Source organism: Loxodonta africana, unplaced genomic scaffold, assembly GCF_030014295.1.
Source record: "Loxodonta africana isolate mLoxAfr1 unplaced genomic scaffold, mLoxAfr1.hap2 scaffold_43, whole genome shotgun sequence".
NCBI lineage: Eukaryota > Metazoa > Chordata > Mammalia > Proboscidea > Elephantidae > Loxodonta > Loxodonta africana.
The window spans coordinates 456,458-484,066 of record NW_026975144.1 but is presented as its reverse complement, the minus strand read 5'-3'; the positions used below and the strand labels follow the sequence as shown (position 1 = coordinate 484,066).

Below are 27,609 nucleotides of genomic sequence, written 5' to 3'. Positions count from 1 at the left end.
ACTATGCAAAGGCATTCGACTGTGTGGGTGATAAAAAATTATGGATAACTTTGCGAAGATGCGAAATTCTGGCACAGTCGATTGTGCTCATGAAGAACTTGTACACACAGCAACTGGCAGTCATTCGAACAGAACAAAGGGATGCTGTGTGGTTTAAAGTCAGTAAAGGTGTGCGTCAGGGTTGTATCCTTTCGACTGACCTCTTCAATATGTATGCTGAGCAAATAATCTGAGAATCTGGGGTATATGAACAAACACGGGGCATCAGTATTAGAGAAAGATTCACTAACAACCTGTGTTATGCCGATGATACAACCTTGCTTGCTGAAAGTGAAGAGTACTTGAAGCACTTACTGATGAAGACCAAAGACCACAGCCTTCAGTATGGATTGATCACACCCCAACATAAAACAAAAATCCTCACAAATGGACCAATAAGCAACATCATGATTAAAAAAAAAAAAAAAGATTGAAATTGTCAAGGATTTCGCTTCACATGGATTCACAATCAACACCCATGGAAGTAGCAGTCAAGAAATCAAATGTCGGATTGCACTGGGCAAATCTGATGCAAAAAAAAAAAAAACTTAAAACACTCTTTAAGTGTTGAAAAGCAAAGATGTTGCCTTGAAGACTATGGTGTGTGTGACCCAAGCTATTGTGTTTCAATCTTCTCATATGCATGTGAAAGCTGGACAATTAATAAGGAAGATTGCTGGGAGCCAGGCTGCAAGGGCAGCCTCTCTGCACCCACTGCCCCCAGCATAAACATTGAAGAATTCCTGAAAAGTCAGGAAGAGCCAGGCTGCAAGGGCGGCCCCTCTGCACCCACTGCCCCCAGCATAAACATCGAAGAATTCCTGAAAAGTCAGGAATATCTCTGTCATCTGTGTTATGTGTCTATTTCATTTTCAGCCTGTGTATAGCAGAATGTATAAGCATAAAATTCCATTATAGATTTAGGGACCTTTGGACGGGGGGCGTCCTACTCATAATCCCCTGGTGAAATCTCGGGTAGGGACAGCCCGTGTGTTACTTGGGGATCAACATGAAGTTGTCTTAGGGGAAAAACAAATAGCTCGACTATGGAAAACAAGAATAGGATGGTGAAATCCTGGTATTTACCAAGGCCCCTTTTGTGATTAAACCACCACCCACACATGATCCCATAAAAGTAGAAAAACAAAAGGCAGTGAGTTCTCTCAGCCAATTTCTCAGCCAATTACAGGTCAACCTTCTCGTCTACCCCGCTCACTGCTGCGCTTGACTGGTCTTTGGGTATAGAGATTGGGCTAATTGTCCTTGGCATAATCGTGGACAATATGATGTAACCCAAAGTGGCTGGACTTCAAGAACTTGACCACCCTGGACAAGATGGACAAAGCCTATGTGGCAATGGTTTTGCAAAAAGATTAATTGTTATAAAAACTGTGGAAGGTATTGCAAGATTAAGCATAAGTGTAAAGCAGTGTGAAGTCAATTGTTACTCTAAATCAACTAAACAAAAGCTCATTGTATTTGTGTGTGTATGCGGAACTGTACTATGTGTCACTTGGAAAATTATGTCTCTGGGAAATAATGTTTATGATTATATCTTGTACTGCCCCTTTGTTGATCATGCGATGTTATGCTTTTGTAAGCTTATGATATAAAAGACCATGTAAAAAATAAAGAGCAGAGGCTTCTTTTTCTGCAGAATGAAAATATAAGACACTCTACCGCTCGTTCTTTTTTCGCCGAACTCTACCCCTCCTCTGGTAACCCTGTTCATTGCTGAGGCTGGCCCCCGGCAACTGGCGCCCGAACAGGGACCTGAAGGTAAGCAACGTCGTCTCGGGGTAGATAGGGCTGTTGCCTAGAGCTAGAAAAGCTCCCTTTAGCCACCCCGTCGTTAGAGAGGACGGGGATAGGAAAGGAAAGATAGGCAAAACATATGAGAAGTTGTTAGACCCCTGTATAAGCAGGAGAATACTAGAAAAACACTATGGGACAAACATCCTCTGCAGAAAGAAAACTGTTTATTGATATCATCACATGTATGCTCAAAAAAAGGGGAACCGCAGTGACTAGAAGCCAAGTAGCTCGGTTTTTACATTTTGTTCAGGAACAATGCCCCTGGTTCCCAGAGGGAAGCTCAGTTAATTTGGACATATGGAAAGCTGTGGGAGAACAGCTACAAAAATATTATACTAGATGTGGTCCTGAGGGGGTGCCTGTTGATGCTTTTGCATTATGGATGCTTATCAGAGATACTCTTGACCCAACTCCCGATTCTGTTAAAGCATTCCAAGTACTAGACAATCCTGACTCTGACCCCACTTTAGAGGAGGAAGAAACACCTCTGCTTCAGAAACATCCTTCTGTAGTGTCTACCCCTTCAGCCCCCTCCTTTGTTGGTCTATCTAATCCAATCACGAATGACACTCTGAGCCCGGAGGAGCAAGTCGATCTAGAGGAGGAGGCTGCTAGATATTATCAAGATGAGGATATTGTTCTTCCTTTACGAAAGTTGCAAATTGAGTCACAGCCTCCAAAGTATGAGGTTAAATCATTGACCTTTACTCCTCGAAATAGAGTACCTTTACCTCCCCCACCTCCTTCTCTGGCAGGAAAATCAAAAATCAAAGCAGCCTTAAAACAAGGCTTGTCTGAGGGGGACGTTACCCTCCCTTTGTGCTTTCCAGTACATTATAGCGGGGAATTTGATGAGGATGCAGAATGGACTCCTCTTTCTTATAAATTCCTCAAGGAGGTTAAAAATGCCTGCAAAGAATATGGACCCCTGTCTCCATATACATTGTCGTTAATAGATATTCTGTCAACCAGCTGGATGACTCCTTATGATTGGTATCAGCTGGCAAAAACCTGCTTACCAGGGGGTAGTTTCTTGTTATGGAAAATGGAAAAGACCTGACCCATTAATCTCTTGTGGAAGAGGCTATGCTTGTGTTTTCCCACAGGACGAAACTTCCCCTTTGTGGATACCCGACAGACTCATCAGACATGCAAGACCCAAAAACCACCAAAATTCCTCCAACACTTCCCCCCTCACTGCTCACAAACCTAACACCTCCCACGACTCTTCTGAGAAATCTGTCTCTTGAAAATGCTCCATCTACACCCCCACCTTCGCCTGTCTCTAGTTCTCCCTCCTCTTCATCTTCTACTCCACCCCTTCTCACTGACTTTATACAACCCTCTACAAACCTCAACAACTCTTCATCTCGAGACAAAGTGCGGTGGAGAAGCCGGAGACATACTCCCTATTCAAGAACCCATCAAACCATTGCGGCTGAGCCCCCAACTTGGGGCCAACTCAAAAAACTTACTCATCTGGCTCACATCTTAACCGTGGATCAACATATTCCCGTAAATGCGGGTACTCTTTTTGTGGCAATGCTCGCTATCATTTCCTGTCAGGTATGTGTTGTTATGGCTGATATGCATTGGGCTTATGTCCCAAAACCTCCTATATTTCACCCCGTCACCTGGGAAGATCCTTCCCCCTCTGTATTTACTAATAATTCTGCATTACTGGGGGGCGAAACCATATTTTGGAACCCTCAAGGCTTTAATTCTAATTATTCCTATTCTGGTATATCAGATAATCCTCCTATTTGTATTCAATTAAGAAATTTGCAAAAAACTATCCCTGGCTGTATTCCTTTTGGCTTCAAATCAATGATTACTGATTCACCTAATGGAAATCAAAACCAACAGCCTTACAGATTATTATGGGCTCTACGCCTCATCCTTCCAGAAAAAACTGACTTTCTTAAAGGTATCCCAAAAGTACACACTCCTCTTTTTCCTACCTGTGATAAGTCGCCTCCTGAGGATTCTAAGAGCAATCAAGATTGGGCTATGATTGACCCTTCAAAAGGATTTCCTATTTGGAGAAATTGTATGTATAATTCACAAGTTGTATATGCTTTGCCTAAAATGTCTGCACGTCTTATTGATTGTAGTATTTTAAATCCTGAAGATGATTATCGTCTATTTTTACAATCAGCTCGATATCGTTTTAATTGACAAGATACCTTAGTCCCTCTCCCACAAAAAGTTAATCGTTGGCATATAAATGGATGGGTTCCCCCTATTCTTTCTACCTTCACGGGTAACATACATCCATCTTTGTGGAGACTGGCAACTGCTGCTGGCAATGTCACTTTGTCCCGTCCTTTTAATAATGAGAGTTTTGATATTCAAGCTTGTGTACCTGCTCCATATGTGTTATTAATTAGCCGCAGCAATCACTCTAGTATTGTTATAGAAAACAAGAAAACACATTGTTAGTTCTTGTGAAGATTGTATACTGACCAGTTGTATAAACCCTGCAATTCCTGTCGAAAATATGATGATTTTACAACAACCAAAATATATTATGATTCCTGTACATTTACAAGAAGATTGGTATGATGATTCAGGCCTAGAAGCCTTAAAACAAGCTTCTGCTATTTTATCTCGAGCCAAACGGTTTGTAGCAGCTTTAATACTGGGGATTTCCGCTCTCATAGCTTTAGCAACTTCTCTTTCACTTTCTGCTATGGCGTTAACACAACAGATTCATACTGCAAACTATGTAAATAATTTAAGTAAAAATATTACTTTAGCCTTAGCCACACAAGAAGCCATTGATAGAAAATTACAACAAGAAGTTAATGCCCTTGAAGAAGCAATTCTATATATAGGACAAGAAATAATCACTAATCTCAAAGTGCGACTTACTTTGAGATGCCATGTAAGTTTCAGATGGATTTGTGTTACTCCACTGCCTGTAAATACTACCATACATAATTGGGAAAAAATCAAAAATCATATCCAGGGCATATGGAATCATTCCGATTTGAGTTTTAATATTGATAAATTACATATGGAAATACAAGATATTACAAATGCAGAAAAAGATTTTTCCTCTTCTCAAACAGCCAAACAATTTATTGATTCCTTAAATTCCTTTATTCAAAAACATAGTCTTAAAAACATTCTGTTAAACACGGGTATTTCTTTATGTTTATTCTTGATTTTGTTGTTCTTTCTTCCAGTCATCTTCCGAATCTTAAATCAAGCTATCCAAAAGGTGGCTTCAGATCTTCATATAGCGAAATTAAAAAATAAAAAAGGGGGAGATGCTGGGAGCCAGGCTGCAAGGGCAGCCTCTCTGCACCCACTGCCCCCAGCATAAACATTGAAGAATTCCTGAAAAGTCAGGAAGAGCCAGGCTGCAAGGGCGGCCCCTCTGCACCCACTGCCCCCAGCATAAACATCGAAGAATTCCTGAAAAGTCAGGAATATCTCTGTCATCTGTGTTATGTGTCTATTTCATTTTCAGCCTGTGTATAGCAGAATGTATAAGCATAAAATTCCATTATAGATTTAGGGACCTTTGGACGGGGGGCGTCCTACTCATAATCCCCTGGTGAAATCTCGGGTAGGGACAGCCCGTGTGTTACTTGGGGATCAACATGAAGTTGTCTTAGGGGAAAAACAAATAGCTCGACTATGGAAAACAAGAATAGGATGGTGAAATCCTGGTATTTACCAAGGCCCCTTTTGTGATTAAACCACCACCCACACATGATCCCATAAAAGTAGAAAAACAAAAGGCAGTGAGTTCTCTCAGCCAATTTCTCAGCCAATTACAGGTCAACCTTCTCGTCTACCCCGCTCACTGCTGCGCTTGACTGGTCTTTGGGTATAGAGATTGGGCTAATTGTCCTTGGCATAATCGTGGACAATATGATGTAACCCAAAGTGGCTGGACTTCAAGAACTTGACCACCCTGGACAAGATGGACAAAGCCTATGTGGCAATGGTTTTGCAAAAAGATTAATTGTTATAAAAACTGTGGAAGGTATTGCAAGATTAAGCATAAGTGTAAAGCAGTGTGAAGTCAATTGTTACTCTAAATCAACTAAACAAAAGCTCATTGTATTTGTGTGTGTATGCGGAACTGTACTATGTGTCACTTGGAAAATTATGTCTCTGGGAAATAATGTTTATGATTATATCTTGTACTGCCCCTTTGTTGATCATGCGATGTTATGCTTTTGTAAGCTTATGATATAAAAGACCATGTAAAAAATAAAGAGCAGAGGCTTCTTTTTCTGCAGAATGAAAATATAAGACACTCTACCTCTCATTCTTCTTTTTCGCCGAACTCTACCCCTCCTCTGGTAACCCTGTTCATTGCTGAGGCTGGCCCCCGGCAGAAGATCAAAGAAGAATTGATTCTTTTCAATTATGCTTTTGGCAAACAATATCGAATAAACCATGGACTGCCAAAAGGACAAAGAAATCTGTCTTGGAGGAAGTACAACCAGAATGCGTCTTGGAGGCTAAGATGGCAAGACTAAGTCTCATTTACTTTGGACATGTTATCAGGAGGGATCAGTCCCTGGAAAAGGACATCATGCTTGCTAAAGTAGAGGATTAGCAAAAAAGAAGACCCTCAATGAGATGGATGGGCAGAGTGGCTGCAACAATGGGCCCAAGCATAACAGTGGTTGTGAGGATGGTATAGGACCAGGCAGTGTTTTCTTTTGTTGTTCGTAGGGTCACTATGAGTTGGAACTGACTGACTCACGGGCACCTAACAACAACAGCAACAATGACAAAAGATATTGAGCATACTTTCATGTGGTTATTGGACATTTGTATATTTTTCTTGGGAGAAATGTCTATTCAAGTTCTTTACCCATGTTTTATTTGAGTCATCTAGTGTTGTTATAACAGAAATACCACACGTGGATGGCTTTTACAAAGAGTAATTTATTCTCTCACAGTCTAGGAGACTAGAAGTCTGAATTCAGGGCGTCAGCTCCTAGGAAAATCTTTCTCTCTCTGTTGGCTCTGGGAGAAGGTCCTTGTCATCAGTCTTCCCCAGATTTAGCAGCTTCTCAGTGCAGGCGCCCTTGGTTCAAAGCAAATGCTTCTGGCTCTTCTGCTTGGTGGTAATGAAGTCCTCCAGTCTCTCTGCTCCCTTCTCCCTGTTATATATCAAAACAGATTCACTCAAAATACAATCTAATCTTGTAGGTTGAGTCCTACCTCATTAACATAACTACCTCTAATCCTTCCACATTAATATCATTGAAAAAAAAAAAAACCTTGCCCTTGAGTAGATTTCAACTCATAGCAACCCTATAGGAGAGAGTAGAACTGCCCCATATGGATTCCGAGGAGCACCTAGTGGATTAGAACTGCCAACCTTCTTGTTAGCAGCCCCAACTCTTAACCACTACACCACCAGGGTTTCCAATTAACATCGTAGAGGTCAGATTTACAACACATATGAAGATCACAAGGATGATAAAATGGTGGACAATCACACAATACCGGGAACCATGGCCTAACCAAGTTGACACACATTTTGGGGGGACACAATTGAACCCATAACACGTTGTTCATCTCTTTTTTTTTTTTTTTTTGGTGATTTGTAGGAGTTCTTTATATATTTTAGATATGAATCCCCTATCAGATATTTGGTTTGCATTTTTTTTTTCTTCAATCCTGTAGGTTATCTCTTCACTTTCTTGATAAAATCCTTCGACGTACAAAAAAACAAAAAAATTCACTTGATGAAGTCCAGTTTCTTTTTTGTTGTTGATGCTCATGCTTTTGGCTTCGTATCAAAGAATTCATTGTCAAAAAAAGGTTTTGAAGTTTTAGCTCTGTTTTCTTCTAAGAGTTTTATTTCTTTTGGGAGAAATGTCTCTTTAAATTCTGTAATCATTTTGAGTTAATTTTCATATATGGTGTGAGGTAGGGGTCCAGCTTCATTCTTTGGCATACGGGATCCTGTTGTCCCAGCACCGTTTATTGAAGAGGCTATTCATTCCCCTTTGAATGGACTTAGCACCCTTGTCAGAAATCAACTGGCTATAGGTGTATGGGTTTATTTCTGAACTCTGAATTCTATTCCACTGGTCTTTGTGCCTATCCTATACCAGCAGACTTACTTTTTAATTTAAGACAGTTCTTCTTAAAATGTACAGACTTCTTACAAAAATAGTGGACCCCAGGAACTCCAGACCCAGGAGCCCTGGACCTGTTCCTAAATTGAAGTTTAGATCTCTGATTGCGTCCGGGAAACTCTACTTGTTGTAATTGGAAAGACATAGATTTATTTTGTCGAGCCTTTGTTTTCAGCTCAGTTTCTGTTCTAAGGTTTTGGCTAATTGTAGGCTACGGTGGTTAATAGGGAAGTTTTCGCATTCTCTAAATTTAACTGATGTCATTTAACTAAGTCAGCTAACTAAAACCGTTTTTGTAAAGGACTACACCCTGAGTTAGCTGTAATCCTTCTGCAAAAATGGTGTTAAAAGTTACCCTGTTTTCCTCTTCTTCTAGGTTCAACCCTGAATTCTCCATAAAAAGTCTGGTCAAGCGATGTCTGTAGTGATAAACATTCTCACCCTGTTCCTGCTTGCAAGCTTGAACTTTAGCCCAAACAATCTTAGAGGAAAAAATCTTTGTAAAACATTTGGTTAATTTTGTTGTAAGAGGTATAGTCTGAGTTAACCAAATCAGTACCTGAGACGTTTGGTTGGATGGACAATGATTTCTCAGGTTCTTTCCGGTTAGCTTCTTCCTACCACCTTTGAGCACCCCCAGGTCCTAGCAACATGTGTAACAAGTTATATAGATCACCTGGACCAGACTCATAAGTTTCTGCCAGAATTTTAAATTCTTCCTTAAATTTCTGAGGATCTTCACACAGGCTGGGGAACTCTAAGAATGGTGTGAAGTTTGGCCTTAGACCAGGAGGCACCAGTAACCTCAGGCTGTCCACCTCCAGTTTTGGGGTATTTCACCTTAAAAGGCATCTCAGCTATGGGGCTAGTTTCAACTGGAGGTTTGGTCCTTTCTTCTTGAACCCCTTCCTCTTTTCCATGATAAGGAAGTTCTGCTGAGGCAGTATCTTTGCGATTCCTTAATCAGTTCTGCATGTCTAGATACAACATCTCATAGTGAAGGAAATTTGCTGTCATTTTGCCATTTGAAAGCTTCCAAAAGACAATTAAAATAGGCCTTCCGTTGGGTCCGATTAATCTGGGAGCTTTTATTGGTTTTATTCTCTTGGAAAACTTGGTGGCCTAGTGGTTCAGTGCTCCTGCTGCTAACCGAAAGGTCAGCAGTTCGAATCCGCCAGGTGTTCTTTGGAAGCTATGGGGAAGTTCTACTCTATCCTATGCGGTCACTATGAGTCTGACTCGAGGACACTAGGTTTGGGTCTTTTTTTTTTTTTTTTTTAATTTGCTGCACAGAAAAGTTAACTTAGTGAGTTCAGAACTGCCATAACATAGGCATTGATCAGTACTATTTTCCTTGATAAGTGCAGGCCGTCTTTGAGGGTACTGAACTGAATTGGCGCCATAATTCCTGACCGTATATCAAACAGGAGTCCCAGAAGGGAATGCTTTATGGTCTTTAGAAGCGCTGTTCCCTATCTTAGGAAGCACTACCAAGTGGCAACCAGGTGATCTAAGCCAAAATGGAGCCTTAGAAAAACAAAAGGAAAAAAGGTTCCTGCGAAGAATGATAATTTTCGTCCACTAGATGGCAGACTCGTCAAGCTCCAAAGGGTTCAAACTGTGACTGGAATCCGGAAACAAAAGACAGAAAGTTCAAAGGACACACTGAAAATGTAACACTTTCAGGGTTTGCCAAAAGCACATCAGGGGCTTTGCCCTGCGCTCTTCCAGATCCGAGACCCCAAAACGCCACAGCAAACAGCTGTTCAAAGGATAATTAGCCAAGAGAAAAGAAAGAAAGATGATCAGGACCACACTTCACAAGATGAAGCCACTAGGTGGCAGTCTGGGAACGCAGTTGGAAACCCAACGTTGTAAGAGGCTTCCGAGGACAGTAAAGGTGGAACGCGAAGTTCCAACAAGCTTACAGGCCGATTCCACCGCGAAGGAGAAAAAGAAAAACCGGGAGCAGAGAAACGACTTCGGTTAATCTCCACAAAAGCTGCACCGAAATAGTTCGGGGCTAGATTCTCAACAGAGCCAGGGGGAAATGCACAGTTTGCTTTTCGGGAGCACTTACCCCCAGACAGCCAGAAGGGTCCGAAAAAGCTGCAGGGAGGGGCACACAAAGGGGCCCTGGGTGCCAGAGTCCCGTGTTTCAGGTCTTCGGGTCTCCGGGGGAAGAGTAACTTCAAAAACCCTGCCGATTAACTACGCCAAAATGTTGGAGAGAAATGACTTTCCAGCTCCCTTAAGGTAAAATCGAAAGAGATTTATTGCAGCGGAGACGTGGCAGTGGGAGATCGCAAAGTCTCAGGCTGACGTTCCGGAATCTCAGGGGAAGAAGGCAAATCAGGAGTAATCAGAGTGCTGAAGGGGGAGAATAAAATTACAGTTTTTCTTGTTGGTTCACAGTGACGAAGGTAAATCAAAGGCGCGACAAGTAAAGCACAATCGTTGTCATTATTGCTTACGTGAGTCGATTGACTGGCTACAAGACACAGTTGAAAGACAGGAGGTCAAGGGGGTTTCACGTTGATTACAAAGCAGCCACAGGACGGATATTCTCAAGACTGGTTGGTTAACAATCACGTTGCTCAGAATGTTAGCTCTCCAGATGAGAATGGAAACAAGGAGTTTCCATGATCTCTCACTTTGCTGGGCATGTCAGAAACCTGAGGAGACTGATACCAAAAGTTTGCCTTAAGTCTTCACATTCTTTACCCTGATCCGCAAAGCAACTCATTTCCTTCATGGTGATGGGTTGATTCCTAGGGAAGGAGGGTAGAACCTGGGGGAAAGCTTACCTGGAGCTGCTAGACAGCCAACGCCAAACCTAAGGTGAAAGACTACATTGAGCGCTTAGAGTTACTTTAGTCTCTTTACAGACAGATCAGATGTCTGTTTTTATTTTCTATTCCTATAGAGTCTTTTTTTTTTTTTTTTTCTAATCAGTCCTTTGTGCCGATTTCCTTTCTCCAACAGTTTCCTCAAGGTACATACCTTGGAAAGAGATGTTTAAGTTCTTACTTACTTGTCTGGAAATGCCTTGATTGCCCTCACATTTTGCCTGGGTTAGAATTCTACTTTAAATCAGAACTTGAAAGCATTACATTATAATCTTCTCCTAGCTAATTTGCTGCTGCAAAGGCTCTGGTCATGTTTTCTGTTTGTTTGTATTGTTGAAGAACAAAATCCCACACTCTATTAGGAGTGAAAGAAAATGAGTTTCATTGAGGAATAGCAAGGCCATCACCAAATAGCAGCTCCCGCCTGGAGGGATTACTCCATGTTTGGCTGCTAAACCACCCTCCCCAGGAAAACAGACCCCCATCTGCTGAGATTAACCCAGTTGTGTCTGAAGAGCCTTTGTCTCAGTCGTCCACTAGGGTGATGTCTGAGTCACTGCCTGGGGCATCATCCCTTAAGGCAGATGTCTTACAAGACATTGCTGAATGTTCTCCAGACACATTCCCAACACCCATTGTTGCTTCTAGGCCTATAACTAGACTGAAGTCCCTGCTATCCTCAAAGGTAAAGCACAAAATGTGATCCAGGGGGAGGTACACTACAGTCCAAAAGAAAAAGAACTGCTTGACTTTTCTAATACATACAAACAAAAGCCTGGGGACTACGTGTGGGAATTGCTATTATGGGTGTGGGATAATGGTGCAAGGAACATAAAGTTGCATCAGCCTGAGTTCATTGATATGGGTCCACTAAGCACAGATCCTTCATCCAGTGTTTCAGCTAGAGAGCTTAGGAAAGGATTTAATAGTTTATGTGACTGATTCAGTGAAGCACAGATTAAGCGGTGGCCCACACTAAACCCAGCTGAAGTGCCAGACCCGCCTTGATTTCACAGTAGAAGAAGGTATCCAAAGGCTTAGGGAAACTGGCATGTTAGAGTGGATTTCTCGGCTTAGACCCACAGACCCACACATGGAATGCCCAGAGGACACACCTTTTACCGCAATGGTGAGGAATAGATTTGTGAAGGGAGCCCCAGCATCCTTGAAGACTGCTGTGATTGTTCTTTTATGGAAGTCAGATCTCACAATGGGAGATGCCCTAACTGAATTAAGACACCAAACTACAATGCGGCTGATTGGACCCCATGGTGTTAGGGGCCATGTGGGTGACTCAATGGACAAGAACAAGGTAGGTGTGGTTCACATAATGGACAGTGGAGTCAAAGCAGTAATGAGAGTAGCCTGACTCCTATGGACTCATGGCATTGGCTACTTAGTCATGGTGTCCCTAGGAGTGAAATAGATGGGAAGTCTATCGAGTAGTTACTTGATCTGTACAAGCGTAAGAATTACTGGATACTGCCTCTGAACTGACACTGAATCCAGGAGACCCTAGATGTCACTGTGGCCCACCAGTCAGAAAGCGGTTGTATGGAAGTCAGGTTCCTAATGGAACCGTAGCTCTGGTTCATTTCACAGTGGATTCAGTGGGTCCCTGAATCCATCACGTAGTGATTTCCCCAGTTCCTAAACACATAATTGGAATTGGAATACCCAACAACTTGCAGAACTACCTTTGTGGATTCCAGACAAGTGGAGTAAGGGCTATTATGGTAGGAAAAGCCAAGGGGAAACCATTAGAACTGCCTATCTAGGAAAATAGTAAACCAAAAGCAGTACCGCATTCCTGGAGGAATTATAGAGATAACTGCCACCATCAAAGACTTGAAGGATGCAGGGTGATGATTCCCCCAGTTCAACTCATCTACTTGTGTTTTTGTTGTTATGTGCTATCCAGTGGATTCTGACTCATGGCGCCCCTTTGTATAGATGGAAACACTGCCGATCCTGCGCCATCCTCACAAAGGCTGCTATCTTTGAGACTAGTATTGCACTCAGTGTGTCAACCCATCTTCTTAAAGGTCTCTCTCTTTTCACCAACCCTTTACTTTACCAAGCAAGATGTCCTTCTCGAGGGACCAGTGCCTCCTGATAACATGTCCAAAGTACGTAAGAAATTCTCACCATCCTTGCTTCTAAGGAGCATTCTGGCTGTACTTCTTCCAAGACAGATTTGTTCGTTCTTGTGGCAGTCCATGGTATATTCAATATTCTTGGCCAAGACCTTAATTCGAAGGCATCAATTCCTCTCCAGTCTTCCTCATTCATTTTCCAGGTTTTGCATGCATATGAGACGATTGAAAATACCATGGCCTGGGTCAGGCGCACCTTAGTCCTTAAAGTGACATTTTTGGTTTTTAACACTTTAAAGATGGCTTTCGCAGTACATTTGCCCAATGCAATATGTCATTGATTTCTTCGCTGCTACTTCCATGGGCGTTGATTGTGGGTCCAAGTATAAAGACATCCTCGACAACTTCAATCTTCTCTCCATCGACCACGATGTTGCTTATTAATCCATATGTGAGGATTTTTTGTTTTCTTTGTGTTGTGGCGTAATTCATAGTGAAGGCTGTGGTCATTGATTTTCTTCAGTGACTGCTTCACGTCCTCTTCACTTTCAGCAAGAGAAGTTGTGTCCTCTGCCTATTGCAGGTTGTTAATGAGTCTTCTTCCAATCCTGATACCCGCTTTCTTCTTCTTATAGTTTATCTTCTTGAATTATTTCCTCCATACAGATTGAATAAATATGGTGAAAGGATGCAACCTTAACATACACCTTTCTCAACTTAAAACCGCATAGTATCCCCTTGTTCTGTGCTAATGACTGCGTCTTGGTCTGAGCACAGGTTCCTCATGAGCACAATTAAGTGTTCTGGAATTCCCATTCTTCACAAGATTGTGCATAATTTGTTATGAACCACACAGTCAAATGCCTTTGCATAGTCAATAAAACACAGGTAAAAGACTTTTTGGCATTCTCTGCTTTCAGCCAAGATCCATCTGATATCATCAGCAACGATATCCCTCGTTCCACGCACTCTTCAGAACTGGGCTTGAATTTCTGGCAATTCCCTGTCACCATACTGCTGCAACTGCTTTTGAATGATCTTCAGCAAAATTTTACCTGTGTGTGATATTCATGATATTTTGGACAATTTCTACATTCTATTGGATCGCCTTTCTTTGGAATGGGCACAAGTGTGGATCTCTTCCAGTTGGTTGGCCAGGTAGCTGTCTTCCAAATTCCTTGGCATAGACCAGCGAGCTCTTTCCGTGCTGCATCCGTTCATTGACACATCTCAGCTGGTACTCTGTCAGTTCCTGGAGCCTGGTTTTTCACCGTTGCCTTCAGTGCAGCTTGGACTTCTTCCTTCGGTACCATAGGTTCTTGAGCCTAGCTACCTCCTGAAACGTTTGGATATTGGCTGTTTCTTTTTGAAACAGTGACTCTGTACGCCATCCATCTTCTTTCGATGCTTCCTGCATTGTTTAATATTTTTCCCATAGAATCCTTCAATATTGGAACTTGAGACTTGATTTTTTCTTCAGTTCTTTCACCTTGAGAAATGCCGAACGTGTTCTTCTATTGCGCTTTTCTAACTCTTCGTCTTTGCAAGTTTCCTTATAATACTTTGTCGTCTCAAACCGCCCTTTGAAATCTTCTGTTCAGTTCTTTTATTTCATCATTTCTTCCTTTTGTTGTAGCTACTGTATGTTCAAGAGCAGGTTTCAGAGTCTCTCCTGCCAGAAATAATTCAGTTTTTTACCACTGAGTAGATGTTAAGTGTGTCTCTAAGTCTAAGGTATGTCTCTTGTAGGCAGCATAGAGACGGATCTTGTTTTTCAATCCATCCTGCCACTCTCTGTCTCTGTATTGGTGCATTTAGTCCATTGAAATGCAGGGTAATTATGGGTAGGTTTTTTTTTTTTTTTTTTATGAATTTAGTACTATCATTTTGATGTCTTTTTTTGTGTGTTGTTCATAGTTTCTTTTCCCACTTGATTTTATATGCTGAGTAGATTATCTTTCCATATTGTCCTTTCCTCATATTTGTTGTTGTTGATATTGTTTCTGCTGAGTCTGTATTTTTCCCTTGTATTTTATTTTGATGAGTAGGACAGTTTGTCTCCTTTGTGGCTACCGTATTATTTACCCCTATTTTTCTAAATTTAAGACTAACTTTTACTTCTTTGCATTGTTGTACCTTCCTCTTCATATGGAAGGTGTATGATTACATTTCTTAATCCCTCTTTATTATTTTAATGCTGTCTTCTTTTATATAATAACATTGCTGTTGCCCTGTTTTAGGCTTTTTTAAAATAATCTTGCTTTGTTTTTTTGCGGGGGGGGATTTCCCTGTCTGGGTTGACTTCTGGGTGCTCTGCCCAGTGTTCTAGTCTTGGGTTGATACCTGATATTATTGATTTTCTAACCAAAGAACTCCCTTTAGTGTTTCGTGTAGTTTTGGTTTGGTTTTTAGGAATTCCCTAAACTTGTGTTTATTTGGAAATGTCTTTATTTTACCTTCATATTTAAGAGACAGTTTTGCTGGATATATGATTGTTTGCAGGCAATTTTTTTCCTTCCATTTTTTAAATTTGTCATCCCATTGCCTTCTTGCCTGCATGGTTTCTGCCGAGTAGTCCGAGGTTATTCTTATTGGCTGTCTTTGTAGGTGACTTTTTGTTTATCCCTCACTGCTCTTGTAATTCTCTCTTCATCTTTGGTTTTGGCAAGTTTGATCATAATATGTCTTGGTGACTTTCTTTTAACATCCACCTTATGTGGAGTTCGATGAGCATCTTGGATAGATATCCTCTCATCTTTCACAACATCTGGAAAGTTTTCTGTCAACAAATCTTCAGCAATTTTCTCTATATTTTCTGTTATCCCTCCCTGTTTTGGTACTCCAATCACTCGTAGCTTATTTCTCTTGATAGAGTCCCACATACATGATTCTTAAGGTTTCTTCATTTTTCTCAATTCTTTTATCTGATTTTTCTTCAAATATATTAGTGCCAAGTGATTTAACTTCGAGTTCAGAAATTTTAGCTTCTACTTGCTCAATTCTGCTCCTCTGACTTTCCACGGAGTTGTCTAAATCTGTAATTTTATTGTTAATCTTCTGAATTCCTTATTGTTGTGTGTCTATGGATTTTTCCAGCTTATAAAACTTTTCATAATGTTCCTGAATAATCTTTCTAATTTCTTCAGTTGCTTTATCTGTGTGTTCCTTGGCTCGTTCTGTGTATTACCTCATTTCCTTCCTGATGTCCTAAAGTGTTCTGTGTATTAAACTTTTGTATTCTTCATCTGGTAATTCCAGGAATGCACTTTCATCTAGAAGATCCCTGGATTCTTTGTTCTGAGAGCCTGTTGAGGTGATCATGGTCTGTTTCTTTACGTGACTTGATATTGACTGTTGTCTCCGAGCCATCTATAAGTTATTGTCTTAGTTTATGCTTGCTTCCTGTGTCGTAGCTGCTTGCTTTGTTTTGTTTTGGTATACTGCTATGGGTTGCTTGAGTGAGCTAGCTTGATTGTTTTCAGCTTTGGAACTCTGGTGTCCTGTCTCCAGCTGGCTAGATGTGTTATCAGGTATATCAGTCTAGGAGTCCATTCAGTTTTCTTGTATGAATTCAGCTCAGGTTTCCAGGTAGCTGATCATCAAGTGTGTGGTACAGGCTCTGTCCTGCAGTCTTAGAGGGGCAGGGGTGATTGGCGTAGATACCGGTATCTGATTGCAGCAGAGGGTCAAGCTCTGAACGAGGCAGGGGACTAAGAACTGACCCCCAAGTGTCTCTGAGAAAAACGCATCTCTGTTCCCTAGAGCATGCTGGTGGGTGGGTCCTGCAGACGGACCATGGGCACCCAAAGTTTCAGGTTGTAAGGAGTGGGAGGTACCAGTTATCTTTGGACCCCTGTCGCGGGTGGCTGGGTGACCTGAGTGGAGCTACCAGTCCTCAGGTCCCTGATGTGGGTAGGTGAGGACCCTGTTTAATAGGCAAAGCAATGTCAAACATCAAACGCCCACCTCTCCACGGCACCGCTGAAATGCTTGGACTTTGCCAACAAGGGCCTATTCTCCCCAAATAGGCCCACACAGGTCCATGAAGAAGGGGAAGGTGCTCCAGGTCCACAGACGGTTTATGCCGGGACGGGAGTCGCTTCTGTCCTGAGATTCCCCGGTTAATGGAGCTAGCGAATTATCTCTTCCCCCCAGTTGCATTTTTTTTCCTTCCCCAAGGCCAGGAGGACGGCTCCAGGTGCTCACCAGAGTCTATCTGAGGCCTAGGGATTCAGCCGCTGTAGCTGGCGTGGGGGTGGGGGGGCTCAGTAAAATATCCGCAAGTACTTAGCTTTTGCGGAGAGTGCCCTTCTGTTCAGGTTCTGGAGGTGTGAGTGGGCTGTGTGGCTGCTGCTTCTCCCCGAGGAGACTTCGGCCAAACGCTAGGACCCGCCCGCCGCTGCCACCTCCGCTGCTCCGGGAATGGTGCCTGAGGGCTCCCCACGATTCAGGGCCAGCAACTCCTCTCCGCTTCTGAAAGGTCCCTTCCTTCCCCTACCCCTCAGTTTGTTGTCTAAGCTTGCCTTTGATGCTCAAGGCTCCCAGCTTGTTACAAATATACTGTTTCACTTGTTTTTTCAGGTCTTTGTTGTAAAGAGGGCGCCAAGGATGTGTCTGTCGAGTCCGCCGTCTTGGCTCCTCCTCCCGTTACTTTTTTTTTTTTCATGTATTTTGAATCTCTCGTAATAGAGACATAGACTTTTAAACCAAGAAAAGAAAAAAAAATCCGCTGCCATAGGGTTATTATATTTTCTAGGTGAATTAACCCTTTTATTGTTTTTATTCTCCGTCTGTTTATGCTAATATACTTTTACTCTGAAACCTATGTTATTTGGTATGAGCAAAGCAAGTCGAACATTCTTTTGTTTGGTGTTTGCATATTATACCTTTTCCATCCATTTATGTATGTTTTTAATTTTATTTTGGTAAGTCTTATTGCCTGGGCCTGAAAGTCGGAGCTAAAGCCCAGGGCCCAGGGACCTCGACTCAGAATCCAGAGAATGCGACCAATACCTGGAGTCTGGAGGGCAGGGCCATTGGGTGAATCCTCTCAGAGAACAGAGGATTATTTTCCAGCCTTGAGGGCTAATGGAATGTATTCTATAGACTTTCTTTACTCCTGTTCTCACTACTTTCCCTGCAATTTCTCCCATTTGTAATGGAAATATCTAGTTTGTGCCTGGTTTGCCATTGTACTTTGGAAGCAAACAAACTTGTATTCTAGATTTCACAGGTAAAGAAGAATTTGTGGATTTTGGACTTGGAGTTGATTTAGGGCTTTTGCTGTGATGTGATGTGATAGGGTGAATGTGTCTTACATGTAGCAAGGACATGAATTTTTGGAGACCATTGGGCAGAATGTCATGGATTGAATGTGTCCACCCAAAAGATGCGTCAACTTGGTTAGGCCATGATTCCCAGTATTTTGTGGTTATCCTCTACTTTGTGATTGTAATTTTATGGTAAAGAGGATTAGGGTGGGATTATAACACCCTTACTAAGGTCATATCCGTGATCCAGTGTAAAGGAAGTTTCTCTGGAGTTGGCCTGCACCACCTTTTATCCTTTTTTCTCTTTTTTACAAGAGATAAAAAGAAAGGGAAGCCAGCAGAGAATGGGGACCTCATGCCTCCAAGAAAGAAGCACTGGGAGCAGAAACAGTGCTTTGGATCCGGGCTTCCTGTGCTAAGAAGCTCCCAGTCCATGGGAAGATTGAGGAGAAGGACCTTCCTCCAGAGCCGAGAGAGAGTCCAAGCTGCACTGAAGGCTCTGGCAAAAAACAAGGCTCCAGGAATGGACAGAATATCAACTGGGATGCTTCAACAAACAGATTCAGTGCTGGAAGTGCTCGCTTGTCTATGCCAAGAAATTTGGAAGACAGCTGCCTGGCCGACCATCTTTATGCCTATTCCCAAGAAAGGTGATCCAACAGAATGCAGAAATTATCGAACGGTATCATTAATATCACACCCAAGTACATTTTTGCTGAAGATCAGCTGTAGCAGTATATGCACAGAGAACTACCAGAAATTTAAGCTGGATTCAGACGAGGACGTGAAACCAGGGATATCATTGCTGATGTCAGATGGATCCTGGCTGAAAGCAGAGAATACCGGAAAGATGTTTACCTCTGTTTTATTGACTATGCAAAGGCATTCGACTGTGTGGGTGATAAAAAATTATGGATAACTTTGCGAAGATGCGAAATTCTGGCACAGTCGATTGTGCTCATGAAGAACTTGTACACACAGCAACTGGCAGTCATTCGAACAGAACAAAGGGATGCTGTGTGGTTTAAAGTCAGTAAAGGTGTGCGTCAGGGTTGTATCCTTTCGACTGACCTCTTCAATATGTATGCTGAGCAAATAATCTGAGAATCTGGGGTATATGAACAAACACGGGGCATCAGTATTAGAGAAAGATTCACTAACAACCTGTGTTATGCCGATGATACAACCTTGCTTGCTGAAAGTGAAGAGTACTTGAAGCACTTACTGATGAAGACCAAAGACCACAGCCTTCAGTATGGATTGATCACACCCCAACATAAAACAAAAATCCTCACAAATGGACCAATAAGCAACATCATGATTAAAAAAAAAAAAAAAAGATTGAAATTGTCAAGGATTTCGCTTCACATGGATTCACAATCAACACCCATGGAAGTAGCAGTCAAGAAATCAAATGTCGGATTGCACTGGGCAAATCTGATGCAAAAAAAAAAAAAAAAAAAAAACTTAGAACACTCTTTAAGTGTTGAAAAGCAAAGATGTTGCCTTGAAGACTATGGTGTGTGTGACCCAAGCCATTGTGTTTCAATCTTCTCATATGCATGTGAAAGCTGGACAATTAATAAGGAAGATCAAAGAAGAATTGATACTTTTCAATTATGCTTTTGGCAAACAGTATTGAATAAACCATGGACTGCCAAAAGGACAAAGAAATCTGTCTTGGAGGAAGTACAACCAGAATGCGTCTTGGAGGCTAAGATGGCAAGACTAAGTCTCATTTACTTTGGACATGTTATCAGGAGGGATCAGTCCCTGGAAAAGGACATCATGCTTGCTAAAGTAGAGGATTAGCAAAAAAGAAGACCCTCAATGAGATGGATGGGCAGAGTGGCTGCAACAATGGGCCCAAGCATAACAGTGGTTGTGAGGATGGTATAGGACCAGGCAGTGTTTTCTTTTGTTGTTCGTAGGGTCACTATGAGTTGGAACTGACTGACTCACGGGCACCTAACAACAACAGCAACAATGACAAAAGATATTGAGCATACTTTCATGTGGTTATTGGACATTTGTATATTTTTCTTGGGAGAAATGTCTATTCAAGTTCTTTACCCATGTTTTATTTGAGTCATCTAGTGTTGTTATAACAGAAATACCACACGTGGATGGCTTTTACAAAGAGTAATTTATTCTCTCACAGTCTAGGAGACTAGAAGTCTGAATTCAGGGCGTCAGCTCCTAGGAAAATCTTTCTCTCTCTGTTGGCTCTGGGAGAAGGTCCTTGTCATCATTCTTCCCCAGATCTAGCAGCTTCTCAGTGCAGGGGCCCCTGGTTCAAAGCAAATGCTCCTGGCTCTTCTGCTTGGTGGTAATGAAGTCCTCCAGTCTCTCTGCTCCCTTCTCCCTGTTATATATCAAAACAGATTCACTCAAAATACAATCTAATCTTGTAGGTTGAGTCCTACCTCATTAACATAACTACCTCTAATCCTTCCACATTAACACCATTGGAAAAAAAAAAAAAAAACCTTGCCCTTGAGTAGATTTCAACTCATAGCAACCCTATAGGAGAGAGTAGAACTGCCCCGTATGGATTCCGAGGATCACCTAGTGGATTAGAACTGCCAGCCTTTTTGTTAGCAGCCCCAACTCTTAACCACTACACCACCAGGGTTTCCAATTAACATCGTAGAGGTCAGATTTACAACACATATGAAGATCACAAGGATGATAAAATGGTGGACAATCACACAATACCGGGAACCATGGCCTAACCAAGTTGACACACATTTTGGGGGGACACAATTGAACCCATAACACGTTGTTCATCTCTTTTTTTTTTTTTTTTTTGGTGATTTGTAGGAGTTCTTTATATATTTTAGATATGAATCCCCTATCAGATATTTGGTTTGCATTTTTTTTTCTTCAATCCTGTAGGTTATCTCTTCCCTTTCTTGATAAAATCCTTCGACGTACAAAAAAACAAAAAAATTCACTTGATGAAGTCCAGTTTCTTTTTTGTTGTTGATGCTCATGCTTTTGGCTTCGTATCAAAGAATTCATTGTCAAAAAAAGGTTTTGAAGTTTTAACTCTGTTTTCTTCTAAGAGTTTTATTTCTTTTGGGAGAAATGTCTCTTTAAATTCTGTAATCATTTTGAGTTAATTTTCATATATGGTGTGAGGTAGGGGTCCAGCTTCATTCTTTGGCATATGGGATCCTGTTGTCCCAGCACCGTTTATTGAAGAGGCTATTCATTCCCCTTTGAATGGACTTAGCACCCTTGTCAGAAATCAACTGGCTATAGGTGTATGGGTTTATTTCTGAACTCTGAATTCTATTCCACTGGTCTTTGTGCCTATCCTATACCAGCAGACTTACTTTTTAATTTAAGACAGTTCTTCTTAAAATGTACAGACTTCTTACAAAAATAGTGGACCCCAGGAACTCCAGACCCAGGAGCCCTGGACCTGTTCCTAAATTGAAGTTTAGATCTCTGATTGCGTCCGGGAAACTCTACTTGTTGTAATTGGAAAGATATAGATTTATTTTGTCGAGCCTTTGTTTTCAGCTCAGTTTCTGTTCTAAGGTTTTGGCTAATTGTAGGCTACGGTGGTTAATAGGGAAGTTTTCGCATTCTCTAAATTTAACTGATGTCATTTAACTAAGTCAGCTAACTAAAACCGTTTTTGTAAAGGACTACACCCTGAGTTAGCTGTAATCCTTCTGCAAAAATGGTGTTAAAAGTTACCCTGTTTTCCTCTTCTTCTAGGTTCAACCCTGAATTCTCCATAAAAAGTCTGGTCAAGCGATGTCTGTAGTGATAAACATTCTCACCCTGTTCCTGCTTGCAAGCTTGAACTTTAGCCCAAACAATCTTAGAGGAAAAAAATCTTTGTAAAACATTTGGTTAATTTTGTTGTAAGAGGTATAGTCTGAGTTAACCAAATCAGTACCTGAGACGTTTGGTTGGATGGACAATGATTTCTCAGGTTCTTTCCGGTTAGCTTCTTCCTACCACCTTTGAGCACCCCCAGGTCCTAGCAACATGTGTAACAAGTTATATAGATCACCTGGACCAGACTCATAAGTTTCTGCCAGAATTTTAAATTCTTCCTTAAATTTCTGAGGATCTTCACACAGGCTGGGGAACTCTAAGAATGGTGTGAAGTTTGGCCTTAGACCAGGAGGCACCAGTAACCTCAGGCTGTCCACCTCCAGTTTTGGGGTATTTCACCTTAAAAGGCATCTCAGCTATGGGGCTGGTTTCAACTGGAGGTTTGGTCCTTTCCTCTTGAACCCCTTCCTCTTTTCCATGATAAGGAAGTTCTGCTGAGGCAGTGTCTTTGCGATTCCTTAATCAGTTCTGCATGTCTAGATACAACATCTCATAGTGAAGGAAATTTGCTGTCATTTTGCCATTTGAAAGCTTCCAAAAAACAATTAAAATAGGCCTTCCGTTGGGTCCGGTTAATCTGGGAGCTTTTATTGGTTTTATTCTCTTGGAAAACTTGGTGGCCTAGTGGTTCAGTGCTCCTGCTGCTAACCGAAAGGTCAGCAGTTCGAATCCGCCAGGTGTTCTTTGGAAGCTATGGGGAAGTTCTACTCTATCCTATGCGGTTGCTATGAGTCTGACTCGAGGACACTAGGTTTGGGTCTTTTTTTTTTTTTTTTTTAATTTGCTGCACAGAAAAGTTAACTTAGTGAGTTCAGAACTGCCATAACATAGGCATTGATCAGTACTATTTTCCTTGATAAGTGCAGGCCGTCTTTGAGGGTACTGAACTGAATTGGCGCCATAATTCCTGACCGTGTATCAAACAGGAGTCCCAGAAGGGAATGCTTTATGGTCTTTAGAAGCGCTGTTCCCTATCTTAGGAAGCACTACCAAGTGGCAACCAGGTGATCTAAGCCAAAATGGAGCCTTAGAAAAACAAAAGGAAAAAAGGTTCCTGCGAAGAATGATAACTTTCGTCCACTAGATGGCAGACTCGTCAAGCTCCAAAGGGTTCAAACTGTGACTGGAATCCGGAAACAAAAGACAGAAAGTTCAAAGGACACACTGAAAATGTAACACTTTCAGGGTTTACCAAAAGCGCATGAGGAGCTTTGCCCTGCGCTCTTCCAGATCCGAGACCCCAAAACGCCACAGCAAACAGCTGTTCAAAGGATAATTAGCCAAGAGAAAAGAAAGAAAGATGATCAGGACCACACTTCACAAGATGAAGCCACTAGGTGGCAGTCGGGGAACGCAATTGGAAACCCAACTTTGTAACAGGCTCCCGAGGACAGTAAAGGTGGAACGCGAAGTTCCAACAAGCTTACAGGCCGATTCCACCGCGAAGGAGAAAAAGAAAAACCGGGAGCAGAGAAACGACTTCGGTTAATCTCCACAAAAGCTGCACCGAAAGAGTTCGGGGCTAGATTCTCAACAGAGCCAGGGGGAAATGCACAGTTTGCTTTTCGGGAGCACTTACCCCCAGACAGCCAGAAGGGTCCGAAAAAGCTGCAGCGAGGGGCACACAAAGGGGCCCTGGGTGCCAGAGTCCCGTGTTTCAGGTCTTCGGGTCTCCGGGGGAAGGGTAACTCCAAAAACCCTGCCGATTAACTACGCCAAAATGTTGGAGAGAGAAGACTTTCCAGCTCCCTTAAGGTAAAATCGAAAGAGATTTATTGCAGCGGAGACGTGGCAGTGGGAGATCGCAAAGTCTCAGGCTGACGTTCCGGAATCTCAGGGGAAGAAGGCAAATCAGGAGTAATCAGAGTGCTGAAGGGGGAGAATAAAATTACAGTTTTTCTTGTTGGTTCACAGTGACGAAGGTCAATCAAAGGCGCGACAAGTAAAGCACAATCGTTGTCATTATTGCCTACGTGAGTCGATTGACTGGCTACAAGACACAGTTGAAAGACAGGAGGTCAAGGGGGTTTCACCTTGGTTACAAAGCAGCCACAGGACGGATATTCTCAAGACTGGTTGGTTAACAATCACGTTGCTCAGAATGTTAGCTCTCCAGATGAGAATGGAAACAAGGAGTTTCCATGATCTCTCACTTTGCTGGGCATGTCAGAAACCTGAGGAGACTGATACCAAAAGTTTGCCTTAAGTCTTCACATTCTTTAGCCTGATCCGCAAAGCAACTCATTTCCTTCATGGTGATGGGTTGGTTCCTAGGAAAGGAAGGTAGAACCTGGGGGAAAGCTTACCTGGAGCTGCTAGACAGCCAACGCCAAACCTAAGGTGAAAGACTACATTGAGCGCTTGGAGTTACTTTAGTCTCTTTACAGACAGATCAGATGCCTTTTTTTTTTTTTTTTTTGTATTCCTAAATAGTCTTTTTTTTTTTTTTCTCATCAGTCCTTTGTGCTGATTTCCTTTCTCCAACAGTTTCCTCAAGGTGCATGCCTTGCAAGTAGATGTTTAAGTTCTTACTTGTCTGGAAATGCCTTGATTGCCCTCACATTTTGCCTGGGTTAGAATTCTACTTTAAATCAGAACTTGAAAGCATTACATTATAATCTTCTCCTAGCTAATTTGCTGCTGCAAAGGCTCTGGTCATGTTTTCTGTTTGTATTGTTGAAGAACAAAATCCCACACTCTATTAGGAGTGAAAGAAAATGAGTTTCACTGAGGAATAGCAAGGCCATCACCAAATAGCAGCTCCCGCCTGGAGGGATTACTCCATGTTTGGCTGCTAAACCACCCTCCCCAGGAAAACAGACCCCCATCTGCTGAGATTAACCCAGTTGTGTCTGAAGAGCCTTTGTCTCAGTCGTCCACTAGGGTGATGTCTGAGTCACTGCCTGGGGCATCATCCCTTAAGGCAGATGTCTTACAAGACATTGCTGAATGTTCTCCAGACACATTCCCAACACCCATTGTTGCTTCTAGGCCTATAACTAGACTGAAGTCCCTGCTATCCTCAAAGGTAAAGCACAAAATGTGATCCAGGGGGAGGTACACTACAGTCCAAAAGAAAAAGAACTGCTTGACTTTTCTAATACATACAAACAAAAGCCTGGGGACTACGTGTGGGAATTGCTATTATGGGTGTGGGATAATGGTGCAAGGAACATAAAGTTGCATCAGCCTGAGTTCATTGATATGGGTCCACTAAGCACAGATCCTTCATCCAGTGTTTCAGCTAGAGAGCTTAGGAAAGGATTTAATAGTTTATGTGACTGATTCAGTGAAGCACAGATTAAGCGGTGGCCCACACTAAACCCAGCTGAAGTGCCAGACCCGCCTTGATTTCACAGTAGAAGAAGGTATCCAAAGGCTTAGGGAAACTGGCATGTTAGAGTGGATTTCTCGGCTTAGACCCACAGACCCACACATGGAATGCCCAGAGGACACACCTTTTACCGCAATGGTGAGGAATAGATTTGTGAAGGGAGCCCCAGCATCCTTGAAGACTGCTGTGATTGTTCTTTTATGGAAGTCAGATCTCACAATGGGAGATGCCCTAACTGAATTAAGACACCAAACTACAATGCGGCTGATTGGACCCCATGGTGTTAGGGGCCATGTGGGTGACTCAATGGACAAGAACAAGGTAGGTGTGGTTCACATAATGGACAGTGGAGTCAAAGCAGTAATGAGAGTAGCCTGACTCCTATGGACTCATGGCATTGGCTACTTAGTCATGGTGTCCCTAGGAGTGAAATAGATGGGAAGTCTATCGAGTAGTTACTTGATCTGTACAAGCGTAAGAATTACTGGATACTGCCTCTGAACTGACACTGAATCCAGGAGACCCTAGATGTCACTGTGGCCCACCAGTCAGAAAGCGGTTGTATGGAAGTCAGGTTCTTATTGGAGCCGTAGCTCTGGTTCATTTCACAGTGGATTCAGTGGGTCCCTGAATCCATCACGTAGTGATTTCCCCAGTTCCTAAACACATGATTGGAATTGGAATACCCAACAACTTGCAGAACTACCTTTGTGGATTCCAGAGAAGTGGAGTAAGGGCTATTATGGTAGGAAAAGCCAAGGGGAGGCCATTAGAACTGCCTATCTAGGAAAATAGTAAACCAAAAGCAGTACCGCATTCCTGGAGGAATTATAGAGATAACTGCCACCATCAAAGACTTGAAGGATGCAGGGTGATGATTCCCCCAGTTCAACTCATCTACTTGTGTTTTTGTTGTTATGTGCTATCCAGTGGATTCTGACTCATGGCGCCCCTTTGTATAGATGGAAACACTGCCGATCCTGCACCATCCTCACAAAGGCTGCTATCTTTGAGACTAGTATTGCACTCACCGTGTCAACCCATCTTCTTAAAGGTCTCTCTCTTTTCACCAACCCTTTACTTTACCACGCAAGATGTCCTTCTCGAGGGACCAGTGCCTCCTGATAACATGTCCAAAGTACATAAGAAAATCTCACCATCCTTGCTTCTAAGGAGCATTCTGGCTGTACTTCTTCCAAGACAGATTTGTTCGTTCTTGTGGCAGTCCATGGTATATTCAACATTCTTGGCCAAGACCTTAATTCGAAGGCATCAATTCCTCTCCAGTCTTCCTCATTCATTTTCCAGGTTTTGCATGCATATGAGGCGATTGAAAATACCATGGCCAGGGTCAGGCGCACCTTAGTCCTTAAAGTGACATTTTTGGTTTTTAACACTTTAAAGATGGCTTTCGCAGTACATTTGCCCAATGCAATATGTCATTGATTTCTTCGCTGCTACTTCCATGGGCGTTGATTGTGGGTCCAAGTGTAAAGACATCCTTGACAACTTCAATCTTCTCTCCATCGACCACGATGTTGCTTATTAATCCATATGTGAGGATTTTTTGTTTTCTTTGTGTTGTGGTGTAATTCATAGTGAAGGCTGTGGTCATTGATTTTCTTCAGTGACTGCTTCACGTCCTCTTCACTTTCAGCAAGAGAAGTTGTGTCCTCTGCCTATTGCAGGTTGTTAATGAGTCTTCTTCCAACCCTGATACCCGCTTTCTTCTTCTTATAGTTTATCTTCTTGAATTATTTCCTCCATACAGATTGAATAAATATGGTGAAAGGATGCAACCTTAACATACACCTTTCTCTACTTAAAACCTCATAGTATCCCCTTGTTCTGTGCTAATGACTGCGTCTTGGTCTGAGCACAGGTTCCTCATGAGCACAATTAAGTGTTCTGGAATTCCCATTCTTCACAAGATTGTGCATAATTTGTTATGAACCACACAGTCAAATGCCTTTGCATAGTCAGTAAAACACAGGTAAAAGACTTTTTGGCATTCTCTACTTTCAGCTAAGATCCATCTGATATCAGCAACGATATCCCTCGTTCCACGCACTCTTCAGAACTGGGCTTGAATTTCTGGCAATTCCCTGTCACCATACTGCTGCAACTGCTTTTGAATGATCTTCAGCAAAATTTTACCTGTGTGTGATATTCATGATATTTTGGACAATTTCTACATTCTATTGGATCGCCTTTCTTTGGAATGGG

General features: G+C 42.1%; 3 long non-coding RNA genes across 3 annotated transcripts; 1 reads left to right on the top strand and 2 right to left on the bottom strand.

The window, feature by feature from the left end:
* The first annotated feature begins 701 nt into the window (after positions 1 to 701).
* LOC135229627 (uncharacterized) lies at positions 702 to 6,761 on the top strand. The gene is made up of 3 exons (XR_010320305.1): positions 702 to 1,818; positions 2,961 to 3,420; positions 5,046 to 6,761. It is a non-coding gene; the product is annotated as an uncharacterized LOC135229627 (long non-coding RNA).
* LOC135229626 (uncharacterized) lies at positions 6,754 to 10,919 on the bottom strand. Its single transcript, XR_010320304.1, has 2 exons — positions 10,057 to 10,919; positions 6,754 to 6,989 (listed from the first exon to the last, which is right to left on the bottom strand). It is a non-coding gene; the product is annotated as an uncharacterized LOC135229626 (long non-coding RNA).
* Positions 10,920 to 20,320: 9,401 nt separating this feature from the next.
* Positions 20,321 to 24,487, bottom strand: LOC135229621 (uncharacterized). Its single transcript, XR_010320295.1, has 2 exons — positions 23,629 to 24,487; positions 20,321 to 20,556 (listed from the first exon to the last, which is right to left on the bottom strand). It is a non-coding gene; the product is annotated as an uncharacterized LOC135229621 (long non-coding RNA).
* Positions 24,488 to 27,609: the final 3,122 nt, after the last annotated feature.